The following is an 11,741-nucleotide window of genomic DNA, read 5'->3' as shown; positions in this document are numbered from 1 at the left end:
GTATGGTGAGGCACACAGTTCAACTGTCCGTGGAAAAGAGGCCTGAGGGGAAGACTGTCTGGGGTTATTCTGCCCACCCCGGTTGTAATCAGGGCACTTCCAGGCAGTGAGAGTGTGTTTTTGACACTAGTGCTGTTCTTCGTTTGGGGGCAGCGAAGAGGCCGTCACAACAATGTGGCCCTGTTGAGATGCAAATGATTTTGCGCAGACTGATTCCTGCAGGATACAGCAGTATGGTCAGTGTAGACCCTGCATACTCTGGCATGCAGATGCAATGTGCATGTGCTGTGCCCTTACATTTCACGAGAGACATTTCTGCAGCCACTATGAAGCTTGGAACCCACTAGAGCACTTTTTAAGCGTTTAGGCTGTGTTCGCATTATAATGCATAAGCGCGATCGCAGGGGCTGAGCGTTTTTGTGTGCGTGTTTTTTTTTCCCCCAAGCGATTCCCAGCGTTTTCTGAGCACTGGGCAATTTTGATGAGCGATTGAGCTTTTCACTTCCTGACTTTAGCACCAGCTTCAGCATCACCTTCCAATCAGGAAGGGGATGGATTTTGTGGAGTAGTGATCTCATAGGGTGGGAACACACTAGGCAGAAACGCTAGCGTTGCGTAAAATGTACATAATGTAAGTCAATGGGGCGCATGAAAAAACACATTTGTTCGCGTTCTGCAATGTGGGTTTTAGAAACCGCTGAACTTGCAGAATATTTTTCCAAAAAGCACACAATGTATGTCAATGGTGATGCAGTGGTATAGTGTTTTATTGTATTTTTAATGATTTTCCAAGCGGTTTTGTTACAGAAGCTGTTCAGTTGCAGCTCTACTGTAACAAAAAAATAAAACGCTACACCAAAACGCTCCAAAAATCACTAGGCATGATTAGAAAATTGCTAGGCACATGCCTAGAGTGGCTTAGGGCTCATTTCCACTATCGCGAATTCGCATGCGTTTTTTTCGCATGCAAATTCGCATAGCAATACAAGTGAATGGGACTGTTTCCACTTGTCAGGATTCCTTTGCGTTTTTCTGTGCAGAAAAAATTTGCATGGCAGAGCCATCAGAATTCGCATACGGCATACCGCTATGCGAATCGCATACAATGTATTTAATAGGAAATTCGCATGAGGTTTGGGTATGCGAATTTTCATGCGAATTTGCATAGAAACAATGGAAAAGCACACCAGCACTGCCATGGTTAAATTCGCATACATCGTCATCCATGCGAATTCGCATGAAAATTCGCATGGACCCGCATGCGAATTTCGTATCCGCATGAAAATTTTTACCGCGGCGATTCGCACCGCACAAGTGGAAATGCAGCCTAAGGGCACGTTTCCACTATCGCGAATCTGCATGCGTCCAACGCATGCGGATTCGCACATGTAATGCAAGTGGATGGGCCTGTTTCCACTGTAGCGTTGTTGAGGTGCATTTTTTTTCAGCAGTGAAAAAACGCACAAAGAGCCGCAGAATTCGCCTGTGAGTGGAATGCATGCGAATCGCCGCTAATGTATTTAATAGGGAAATCACCTGCGGCTTTGGTATGCGAATTTTCATGCGAATTTGCATGTGAATTTGCATGGAAATCAATGTAAATGCACACTGGCACTGCCATGGTTAAATTCGCATACAGCGTCATTCATGCGAATTTTCATTTTACCGCGGCGATTCGCAACGCAATAGTGGAAACGAGCCCTAGAAAAATCACTTCAGAAAGCACTGAGCATTTGCAATTACGCTAGTGCTTTTTGGTGTGCACTGGCCCAAACACCTGATCTGCTGCATGCTTGTTCAGGGTATATGGGTAAAAGTATTTGTGGGAGATGATCTGCCGAACTGCCAGGCCGTATTGCTTAAAGGGCAACTGAAGTGAGAAGACTGTGGAGGCTGCCAAGTTTATTTCCTTTTAGTTGCCTGGCAACCCTGCTGGTCTGTTTGGCTGCAAAAGTGTCTGAATCACACCAGAGACAAGCATGCAGCTAATCTTGTCAGATCTGACAGTAATGTCAGAAACCCCTGATCTGCTGCATGCTTGTTCAGGGGCTATGGCTGAAAGTATTAGAGGCAGAGGGTCAGCAGGGCAGCCAGGCAACTGGTATTGCTTAAAAGGAAATAAATATGGCAGCCTCCATGTCCCTCTCACCTCGGGTGTGCTTTAAAGTGGATCCGAGATGAAAAACTAACTATAACAAGTAACTTGTCTATATATCTTATCTAAAGTGTAGATAGTGTACACAGCAAGTCTAACTATCTGCAAACAGCTTCAACAGTATATGCTTATTTCTTCCTGTGATACAATGAGAGCAGCCATTTTCTGGCAAGCTGCTCTGCATCTCCATCCCTCAGCATGTGAAAACTCCACTCCCCTCTCTGGCCCCTTGCCTCTGAAATCTCTGGCTAGTAACACCTCCTCCTCCTGCCCAGACTGAGCTCCCATAAGCCCTTGCTACATGGGTCTCAGAGTGCCTAGGTGCTGGAGGGGATGTGGGCGAAGTTTGTTTAGTTTATAGGAAATTAGGGTATTAAAACAAACAAAAAAGTATTTGGCTTGAGGCGTGCCCTATAAACAATATGTAAGGGGCACAATTATGCAATGAGTAAAAGTTTATCTCGGATCTACTTTTTAACTACTCTAAGACTGCTCCACGGCAACGGGCATGGCCGCGGCGGCAGCCCCAGGACCGTCTAACGCCAATTGGCGTCAGGTCCTAGAGTCGGCTACTGAAGGAGATCGCACGCAGGGTGCGCACGCATCTCCTTCTCGGGGGGGGGGGGGGGGGGGGGCGGTGCTCCGCCCCCTCTTCAGTCTCCGAGCAGGCGTGATCGCCGTCTAGTTACACGGTACAGTGCTGTGATCGGCAGCAGCGCTGTGCTGGGGACAAGAGAGTGATCGGCTCTCATATGACAGCCACAATTGGCCGGCTGAGGGGAGGGAGGGGTTTGCTGATGGAAAAAAAAAAGGAAAACATTAAAAAATAACACAAAAACATGCACATAAATATTTATTTAAAAAAATAAACAACTGGGGGGTGATCAGACCCCACCAACAGAGAGCTCTGTTGGTGGGTGGAAAAGGGGGGGATCACTCGTGTGCTGTGTTGTGCGGCCCTGCAGCTTTGCCTTAAAGCTGCAGTGGCCATTTTAGTAAAAATCAGCCTGGTCTTTAGGGGGGTTTACCACTGTGGTCCTCAAGTGGTTAAAGATGTCTGCAGACTGTCTGGGACCACTGTACTCTACCTCTTTCTCTTCCTGTTCTTTCCGGCTTTTAGAAGAAGACTACAGGATTATGCACCATCAGGGCTCAGACACACTATAAGTGCATTTCTGAAAGCTTTTATAAAAAAAAACCAAAAAAAAACAAAAAAAAAAAACGCTCCCACTGATTTACATTAAAATTGCAGTAAAATCAATTTTACCATGATTTTAATGTAAGTCAATGGGAGTGTTTTTTTTTTTGTTTTTTTGTTTTTTTTTTAAATGCTCTCAGACAGCTCTGGAGGCCAAAAAGCACACAGAAAAGCACTTAGGGCCCTTTTCCACCAGCAGTCGCTAGCGTTCACGCTGAACGCTAGGGGCAGCACGGTGGCGTAGTGGTTAGCTCTCTCGCCTTGCAGCGCTGGGTCCCTGGTTCGAATCCCAGCCAGGGCACTATCTGCAAAGAGTTTGTATGTTCTCTCCGTGTCTGCGTGGGTTTCCTCCGGGCACTCCGGTTTCCTCCCACATTCCAAAAACATACGGATACGTTAATTGGCTCCCCCTAAAAATTGGCCCTAGACTACAGTACTTACACTACATAATATAGACATATGGCAATGGTAGGGATTAGATTGTGAGCTCCTTTGAGGGACAGTTAGTGACAAGATATATATATATACACTGTACAGCGCTGCATAATTTGTCGGCGCTATATAAATACTAAATAATAATAATAATAACGCTAGCGATTGCTGAATCGCGATTCCCCGACGTTTGCGGCCGCGATTTTGCTATGCTATGCACTGCATAGCAAAATCGCGGCAAATATAGCTCCGCCGCGCGTTCGCGTTCCCGTAAAAAACGAATCGCGGTAGTGGAAATTACCTACCGCGATTCCTATGTTAAAAAGCAAACCGTAGCGATTGTAAAATCGCTAGCGGTTTGCGTCTTTGCGATTCAGCCAGCGCAAACGCGCTGGTGGAAGAGGGCCCTTACAGTGTGTCTGAGACCTCACATCACCTCCATCCGAGAGAGGACATTCTCCATAGCACCCAACTCTCCCTCTTCTGGAGGGACAGTCCCTCTTTGGGAGCCCTGTCCCGCTGTCCCTCTTTCCTCCTCATTTGTCCCTCTTTCAGGACTGATGTATAGATTTGTGTAATTATATGTAGTTTTCTACTGAAAAAGTTGATTCATTTGTTCTAAACTTTATTATCATTCTTCAAATTGATATATTTCTTATGTACAAATGTTAATATGAAGGGCAATGAATCAGGGTAGAAAGGAACAGTGTGGTTTGAATTATGAAACTACATATTTTCTTATGAAATCTTTATGGTATGCGTGCAAGGGGTGTGTCGGGGGCGTGGCTAGGAGTGTGGCATGGGTGTGACTTAAGTGTCCCTCTTTCTTGCCTCAAAAAGTTGTGAGGTATGCCTTCTCTTTTAGCAGACTGTGTGCCTCCCCATAGAGAGATGCTTGTCTCTGCTTCCTCTCTCCCTGAAGAGCAGTTATACAATAGTGTGTTCTCTGAGTGACATGCAATGCCCTCTGGCACCTTGGAAAGCCTTATATATATTCTGTTGGAATCTGCAGGTAGCAGCAGAGAGACCAATAGACCTTCCTCGCTCCTGTACTGGACATGGAGGTGATCAGCCTGTACTTCCTACTCTTCATCCTCTTCTACCTCCTCCTCTCAGCATGGCGCATGCACAGGAGGAGGGCGCAGCTCCCGCCAGGCCCCACCCCTTCTGCCGCTGGTGGGGAACCTGCTCCATGGAGGATCCATGCTCTACCAGACCTACCCCAAGGTAAGTCACATTCAGAGACTAATAGCTGGTTAATGGTATCCACACATGACAATCATCTGACAATCCAATCCCTCCAAAATACTGGTCAGAGTTATGAAAAACTGATACACATATCAAAATTCCCAACTTCGTGAGATAAGAAAGGGGCACACCAGGGGCATTGCTATCCCCAAAGATCAGTGGCACGTGCCCAGGATCTATTTTGGGGTGTCCTGGATGTTCCCCAGGCAGTGTCAGCTGTAGTGCTTCAATCTTGGGCATGCTGGGAGCTGTTGTGCATCAATCAGGGGTGTGTTGGGTGCTGTGGAGCCCCTATGTGGGCATACTGGGTGCTGTGGTGCCATGCTGGGCACTGTGATGACTTTGTGGGGCATGCACAGAACTGTGGTTCTTCTATGGAGGCATGCTGGGAGTTGTGGTGCCTCATTGAGTGGCCCATGGGAGCTGGTCAACTAGAAGGTCAGGGAATGCTATGGGGAGGGGGGGGGACGACGACTGCCAGATAACCTGGTGGCAGGCCAGCCCGCTCAGCAGAAAGTCAGACCAGCCAGCCCAGAAGTCAGGTAACGCTGCCTACTTATGTTTAAAGGAATACTATCAAACCAAGTGTTCTAAAATGACAATGTACAAATAATCTAAAGTAGCCGTGTAAACATTTTCCTACTTTTCATATTAAATATCAGAGGCAAAATCTTTCATTCAGTGTGTGTAGGATTTAGTTTTATTGGAACAAATCATTCTCAAAAGGGGTGTCTGCTCCAATCCACGGCCAGTGTTGTTTTTTGCATAAAAGCAAAAAAGAAAAGTATGAAAAGCTGTGATGTCACAGACAATTACAAATGTTTATAACAAGTTACATTTCCTCTGCTCTCTGCAGACAGCTCAGTCAGAGACACAGGGCACAGGCAACTGCAGCTGCTGAGAGCTTTCTCACACACACACACAGGATTAACAGATGCACTGTAAGGGAATTCCCCCTCCCCTTATGGTTTATTCTGCCGTCAAATTTGAGCTGACTTGCCATCAGTTAAGAGTGAAAGGAATGTGATACAGTAAACAAAAGAGATAAGAAAGTGAAATGTATACATCATTATTTACCAGCACTTCAGGAACTCTCTCAATTCCAGGCTAAAAAAAAAATGTTAATCAATTGTGTTCCTTTAAGTGACACTGACTATTTATGTGATATGCTGCATTTTTGTTTTGTTTTGTTTGTTTGTTTGTATTAATGAAGAGGGGGCTTCATCCAGCATTGTGCTGGGCAGGCCGACTTAGACTACTATTAAGTTTATGTAAATTTGGCTCCACTCATAACCACACCCACATTCTGGTGTATGGCCACGCCCATTTTCTGGCTGGAGTGCCCAAAAGTACCCTGGATCATTTAGGATCCTAGCAACGCCCCTGAGGGACACCTTTAAACCACACCCCTGCCACACGAGAGGCAACGCAAATGTGCAATTACGGTGGCCGCCTGCTGCACTCTGATTGCCCCGTTGTAACAAATGTTGGAGAGGCAGTTGCGGTGAACAACGCAACCACCGCAGCTGCCTCCAGCTCTCTGCTTAGCAATCTATCTGTGCCTTGGGCGTCTAGCACGCCGAGGACGGGTCTATCAGTTGCACATAGGGTTACTTAGTCGCGTGCGCGCGCGCACAGACAGGACCTTTTATGCAGGGAGGAGGTGCGTCAGCTGACGTCAGAGGAGACGCTCGCCGCTCCTCATTGGCTGATAGGAGGGGGCATGCCAGAGGGGTCTCCTCTGCTTCATAAGCCAAGCTGAATCACTTGCAACTTGTCTGCTGTTGCGAATACTTGGTGTTAGCGCTCAGACCTTAAATAGTTCCGGTGTGCTTTGATCCGGGAGGAAACCGGGGATTTCACACGATAGGAATTGTTTGATAGCTATAAAGATTATTCATTACTGTGTTATTATCTGTGCATTACTCTGGCTCATTCTGACTACTCTTCTGCTCAGTGATTCTGTACCTCTGCCCATCTGATCTTGCTGCCGACTCTGCCTGTTTAAACCTTCCTGTGTCTGCCTTCCGATTTTGTACTGCATCTGTCTGTCTGTTGCCAACCCGATTAGTCTGACCACTCTACTCTCACCAGAGGGCACTTGACTCTGGTGAGGGACGCTGTACTGTTAGCACCCACCAGCTCCTCTGGTGAGGTATAGCTAAACCTATCAGTACTACTGTTGCACCAATCACTATACTTGCTATTGCTGCCTGTCACATCAGCTGTCTGATATACCAGTATTATAGGTGATTCTGCAGATCACCATATAATCAGGTATATATCTGCATTATAGGTGATACTGCAGATCACCTAATAATCAGAACTCTGTTTCTTGCTGACACAAATCGTTACACCCGTATACATAGGCCGTCTGCTGCACTCTGATTGCCCCGTACATGGTGGCTGCCTGCTGCACTCTGATTGCCCCATACATGGTGGCTGCCTGCTGCACTCTGATTGCCCTGTACATGGCGGCTGCCTGCTGCACTCTGATTGCCCTGTACATGGTGGCCGCCTGCTGCACTCTGATTGCCCCATACATGGTGGCTGCCTGCTGCACTCTGATTGCCCTGTACATGGCGGCTGCCTGCTGCACTCTGATTGCCCCGTACATGGTGGCCGTCTGCTGCACTCTGATTGCCCAGTACATGGTGGCTGCCTGCTGCACTCTGATTGCCCCGTACATGGTGGCTGCCTGCTGCACTCTGATTGCCCCATACATGGTGGCTGCCTGCTGCACTCTGATTGCCCTGTACATGGTGGCCGCCTGCTGCACTCTGATTGCCCAGTACATGGTGGCTGCCTGCTGCACTCTGATTGCCCTGTACATGGCGGCTGCCTGCTGCACTCTGATTGCCCTGTACATGGCGGCTGCCTGCTGCACTCTGATTGCCCTGTACATGGTGGCCGCCTGCTGCACTATGATTGCCCCATACATGGTGGCTGCCTGCTGCACTCTGATTGCCCCGTACATGGTGGCCGCCTGCTGCACTCTGATTGCCCTGTACATGGCGGCTGCCTGCTGCACTCTGATTGCCCCGTACATGGTGGCCGTCTGCTGCACTCTGATTGCCCCGTGCATGGTGGCTGCCTGCTGCACTCTGATCGCCCCGTACATGGTGGCCTCCTGCTGCACTCTGATTGCCCCGTACATGGTGGCTGCCTGCTGCACTCTGATTGCCCCGTACATGGTGGCCGTCTGCTGCACTCTGATTGCCCAGTACATGGTGGCTGCCTGCTGCACTCTGATTGCCCCGTACATGGTGGCTGCCTGCTGCACTCTGATCGCCCTGTACATGGTGGCTGCCTGCTGCGCTCTGATTGCCCAGTACATGGTGGCTGCCTGCTGCACTCTGATTGCCCCGTACATGGTGGCTGCCTGCTGCACTCTGATCGCCCCGTACATGGTGGCTGCCTGCTGCACTCTGATTGCCCTGTACATGGCGGCTGCCTGCTGCACTCTGATTGCCCCGTACATGGTGGCTGCCTGCTGCACTCTGATTGCCCCATACATGGTGGCTGCCTGCTGCACTCTGATTGCCCAGTACATGGTGGCTGCCTGCTGCACTCTGATTGCCCCGTACATGGTGGCCGTCTGCTGCACTCTGATTGCCCCGTACATGGTGGCCGCCTGCTGCACTCTGATTGCCCCGTACATGGTGGCCGCCTGCTGCACTCTGATTGCCCCGTACATGGTGGCCGTCTGCTGCACTCTGATTGCCCCGTACATGGTGGCTGCCTGCTGCACTCCGATTGCCCCGTACATGGTGGCTGCCTGCTGCACTCTGATTGCCCCATACGCGGTGGCTGCCTGCTGCACTCTGATTGCCCCGTACATGGTGGCCGCCTGCTGCACTCTGATTGCCCCGTACATGGTGGCTGCCTGCTGCACTCTGATTGCCCGTACATGGTGGCTGCCTGCTGCACTCTGATTGCCCCGTACATGGTGGCTGCCTGCAGCACTCTGATTGCCCCATACATGGTGGCCGCCTGCTGCACTCTGATTGCCCCATACATGGTGGCTGCCTGCTGCACTCTGATTGCCCCATACATGGTGGCTGCCTGCTGCACTCTGATTGCCCTGTACATGGCGGCTGCCTGCTGCACTCTGATTGCCCTGTACATGGTGGCCGCCTGCTGCACTCTGATTGCCCCATACATGGTGGCTGCCTGCTGCACTCTGATTGCCCTGTACATGGCGGCTGCCTGCTGCACTCTGATTGCCCTGTACATGGCGGCTGCCTGCTGCACTCTGATTGCCCCGTACATGGTGGCCGTCTGCTGCACTCTGATTGCCCAGTACATGGTGGCTGCCTGCTGCACTCTGATTGCCCCGTACATGGTGGCTGCCTGCTGCACTCTGATTGCCCCGTACATGGTGGCCGTCTGCTGCACTCTGATTGCCCAGTACATGGTGGCTGCCTGCTGCACTCTGATCGCCCCGTACATGGTGGCTGCCTGCTGCGCTCTGATTGCCCTGTACATGGTGGCCGCCTGCTGCACTCTGATTGCCCCATACATGGTGGCTGCCTGCTGCGCTCTGATTGCCCTGTACATGGTGGCCGCCTGCTGCACTCTGATTGCCCCATACATGGTGGCTGCCTGCTGCACTCTGATTGCCCCATACATGGTGGCCGCCTGCTGCACTCTGATTGCCCCATACATGGTGGCTGCCTGCTGCACTCTGATTGCCCCATACATGGTGGCTGCCTGCTGCACTCTGATTGCCCTGTACATGGTGGCCGCCTGCTGCACTCTGATCGCCCCGTACATGGTGGCTGCCTGCTGCACTCTGATTGCCCTGTACATGGCGGCTGCCTGCTGCACTCTGATTGCCCTGTACATGGTGGCCGCCTGCTGCACTCTGATTGCCCCATACATGGTGGCTGCCTGCTGCACTCTGATTGCCCTGTACATGGCGGCTGCCTGCTGCACTCTGATTGCCCTGTACATGGTGGCCGCCTGCTGCACTCTGATTGCCCCGTACATGGTGGCCGTCTGCTGCACTCTGATTGCCCAGTACATGGTGGCTGCCTGCTGCACTCTGATTGCCCCGTACATGGTGGCTGCCTGCTGCACTCTGATCGCCCTGTACATGGTGGCTGCCTGCTGCGCTCTGATTGCCCAGTACATGGTGGCTGCCTGCTGCACTCTGATTGCCCTGTACATGGTGGCCGCCTGCTGCACTCTGATCGCCCCGTACATGGTGGCTGCCTGCTGCGCTCTGATTGCCCCGTACATGGTGGCTGCCTGCTGCACTCTGATTGCCCCGTACATGGTGGCTGCCTGCTGCACTCTGATTGCCCTGTACATGGCGGCTGCCTGCTGCACTCTGATTGCCCCGTACATGGTGGCCGTCTGCTGCACTCTGATTGCCCAGTACATGGTGGCTGCCTGCTGCACTCTGATTGCCCCGTACATGGTGGCTGCCTGCTGCACTCTGATCGCCCTGTACATGGTGGCTGCCTGCTGCGCTCTGATTGCCCAGTACATGGTGGCTGCCTGCTGCACTCTGATTGCCCTGTACATGGTGGCCGCCTGCTGCACTCTGATCGCCCCGTACATGGTGGCTGCCTGCTGCGCTCTGATTGCCCCGTACATGGTGGCTGCCTGCTGCACTCTGATTGCCCCGTACATGGTGGCTGCCTGCTGCACTCTGATCGCCCCATACATGGTGGCCGCCTGCTGCACTCTGATCGCCCCGTACACAGCAGCTTCCAGGATGCTTTCCCTCTGTTAATAAACAATCATTGGCAAGTAGCCGGGAGCCGTGTTCAGGAAGTCCAAATGGGTGTTTATTGCATTAAATGCATTAAGAGAAGGAAGGCACTAAGTCCGCACTGTCTTTCTCCTAACGCATTAAATACACTTAACTCCCTGAGCGCAGCTGCTGGTTAACTTTATCTGGTGCCTATTATCTCATGGGCAGGACCATGGCTCCATCATTGGGCCAATCACTGAACTCGCTCAGTAGCAGTGACCTGTCAGATGTCAGTGGGCATTGTTAAAGGACTGCCACCCACTGACATCCGATAGTCACTGCTACTGAGTGAGTGCCGTGATTGGCCCCACAAGACCATAGGCACCAGTTAACAAATGACACAGTGGGCGTCGGTGCTTAGCCGGCAGATGCCGCAGCATATACTTGTGGGTGGGGCACCGGTCTATATTGTATTATTTGGACCACAAGGCACAACTGATCCCCACACACACATACACACACTTTTGGAGAAAAAAAAATGCATTCCTGCCAAAATAAAATGGGCTATAAATGACTTTTCTCCTATGTTATTGTCACTTAAAGTAGGTAGTAGAAATCTGACAAAACTGACATATTTTGGACTAACCCATCTCCTCATGGAGGATTCTCATGGTTTTCTTCATTTTCAAAAGCACTTGGTGAATAGCAGTTGCTCAGATCAATTGCCAGAATAGTGTGCAAACAGGTAGAGTGGGCAGCCTGCATCTTTGTGCTTTTGTAAAGAATAAATGAAATATGGAGAATCCCCTATAAAGAGATGGACTAGTTAAAAACCTGTCAGTTCCATCAGATTTCTACTAACTCCTGTAAGTGACAGCAACATAGGAGGAAAGTAATTTATGGCTCATTTTACTCTGGAAGAGACATACCGGTACTTCTCATTTGTGCATTTACCCATATTTTACATATTTACCATTTTTTGCGACGTGTTTACATTTATGTTA

At 50.3% G+C, this 11,741-nt stretch overlaps 1 pseudogene; it reads left to right on the top strand.

Moving 5' to 3' along the window:
- The first annotated feature begins 4,843 nt into the window (after nucleotides 1-4,843).
- Nucleotides 4,844-11,741, top strand: part of LOC137570310 (cytochrome P450 2F2-like) — a 46,768-nt pseudogene continuing 39,870 nt past the window's right edge.

This window comes from Hyperolius riggenbachi, chromosome 4, assembly GCF_040937935.1.
Source record: "Hyperolius riggenbachi isolate aHypRig1 chromosome 4, aHypRig1.pri, whole genome shotgun sequence".
NCBI lineage: Eukaryota > Metazoa > Chordata > Amphibia > Anura > Hyperoliidae > Hyperolius > Hyperolius riggenbachi.
Note: the sequence above shows the minus strand (reverse complement) of the source record. Positions and strands in the feature narration are given on the sequence as shown.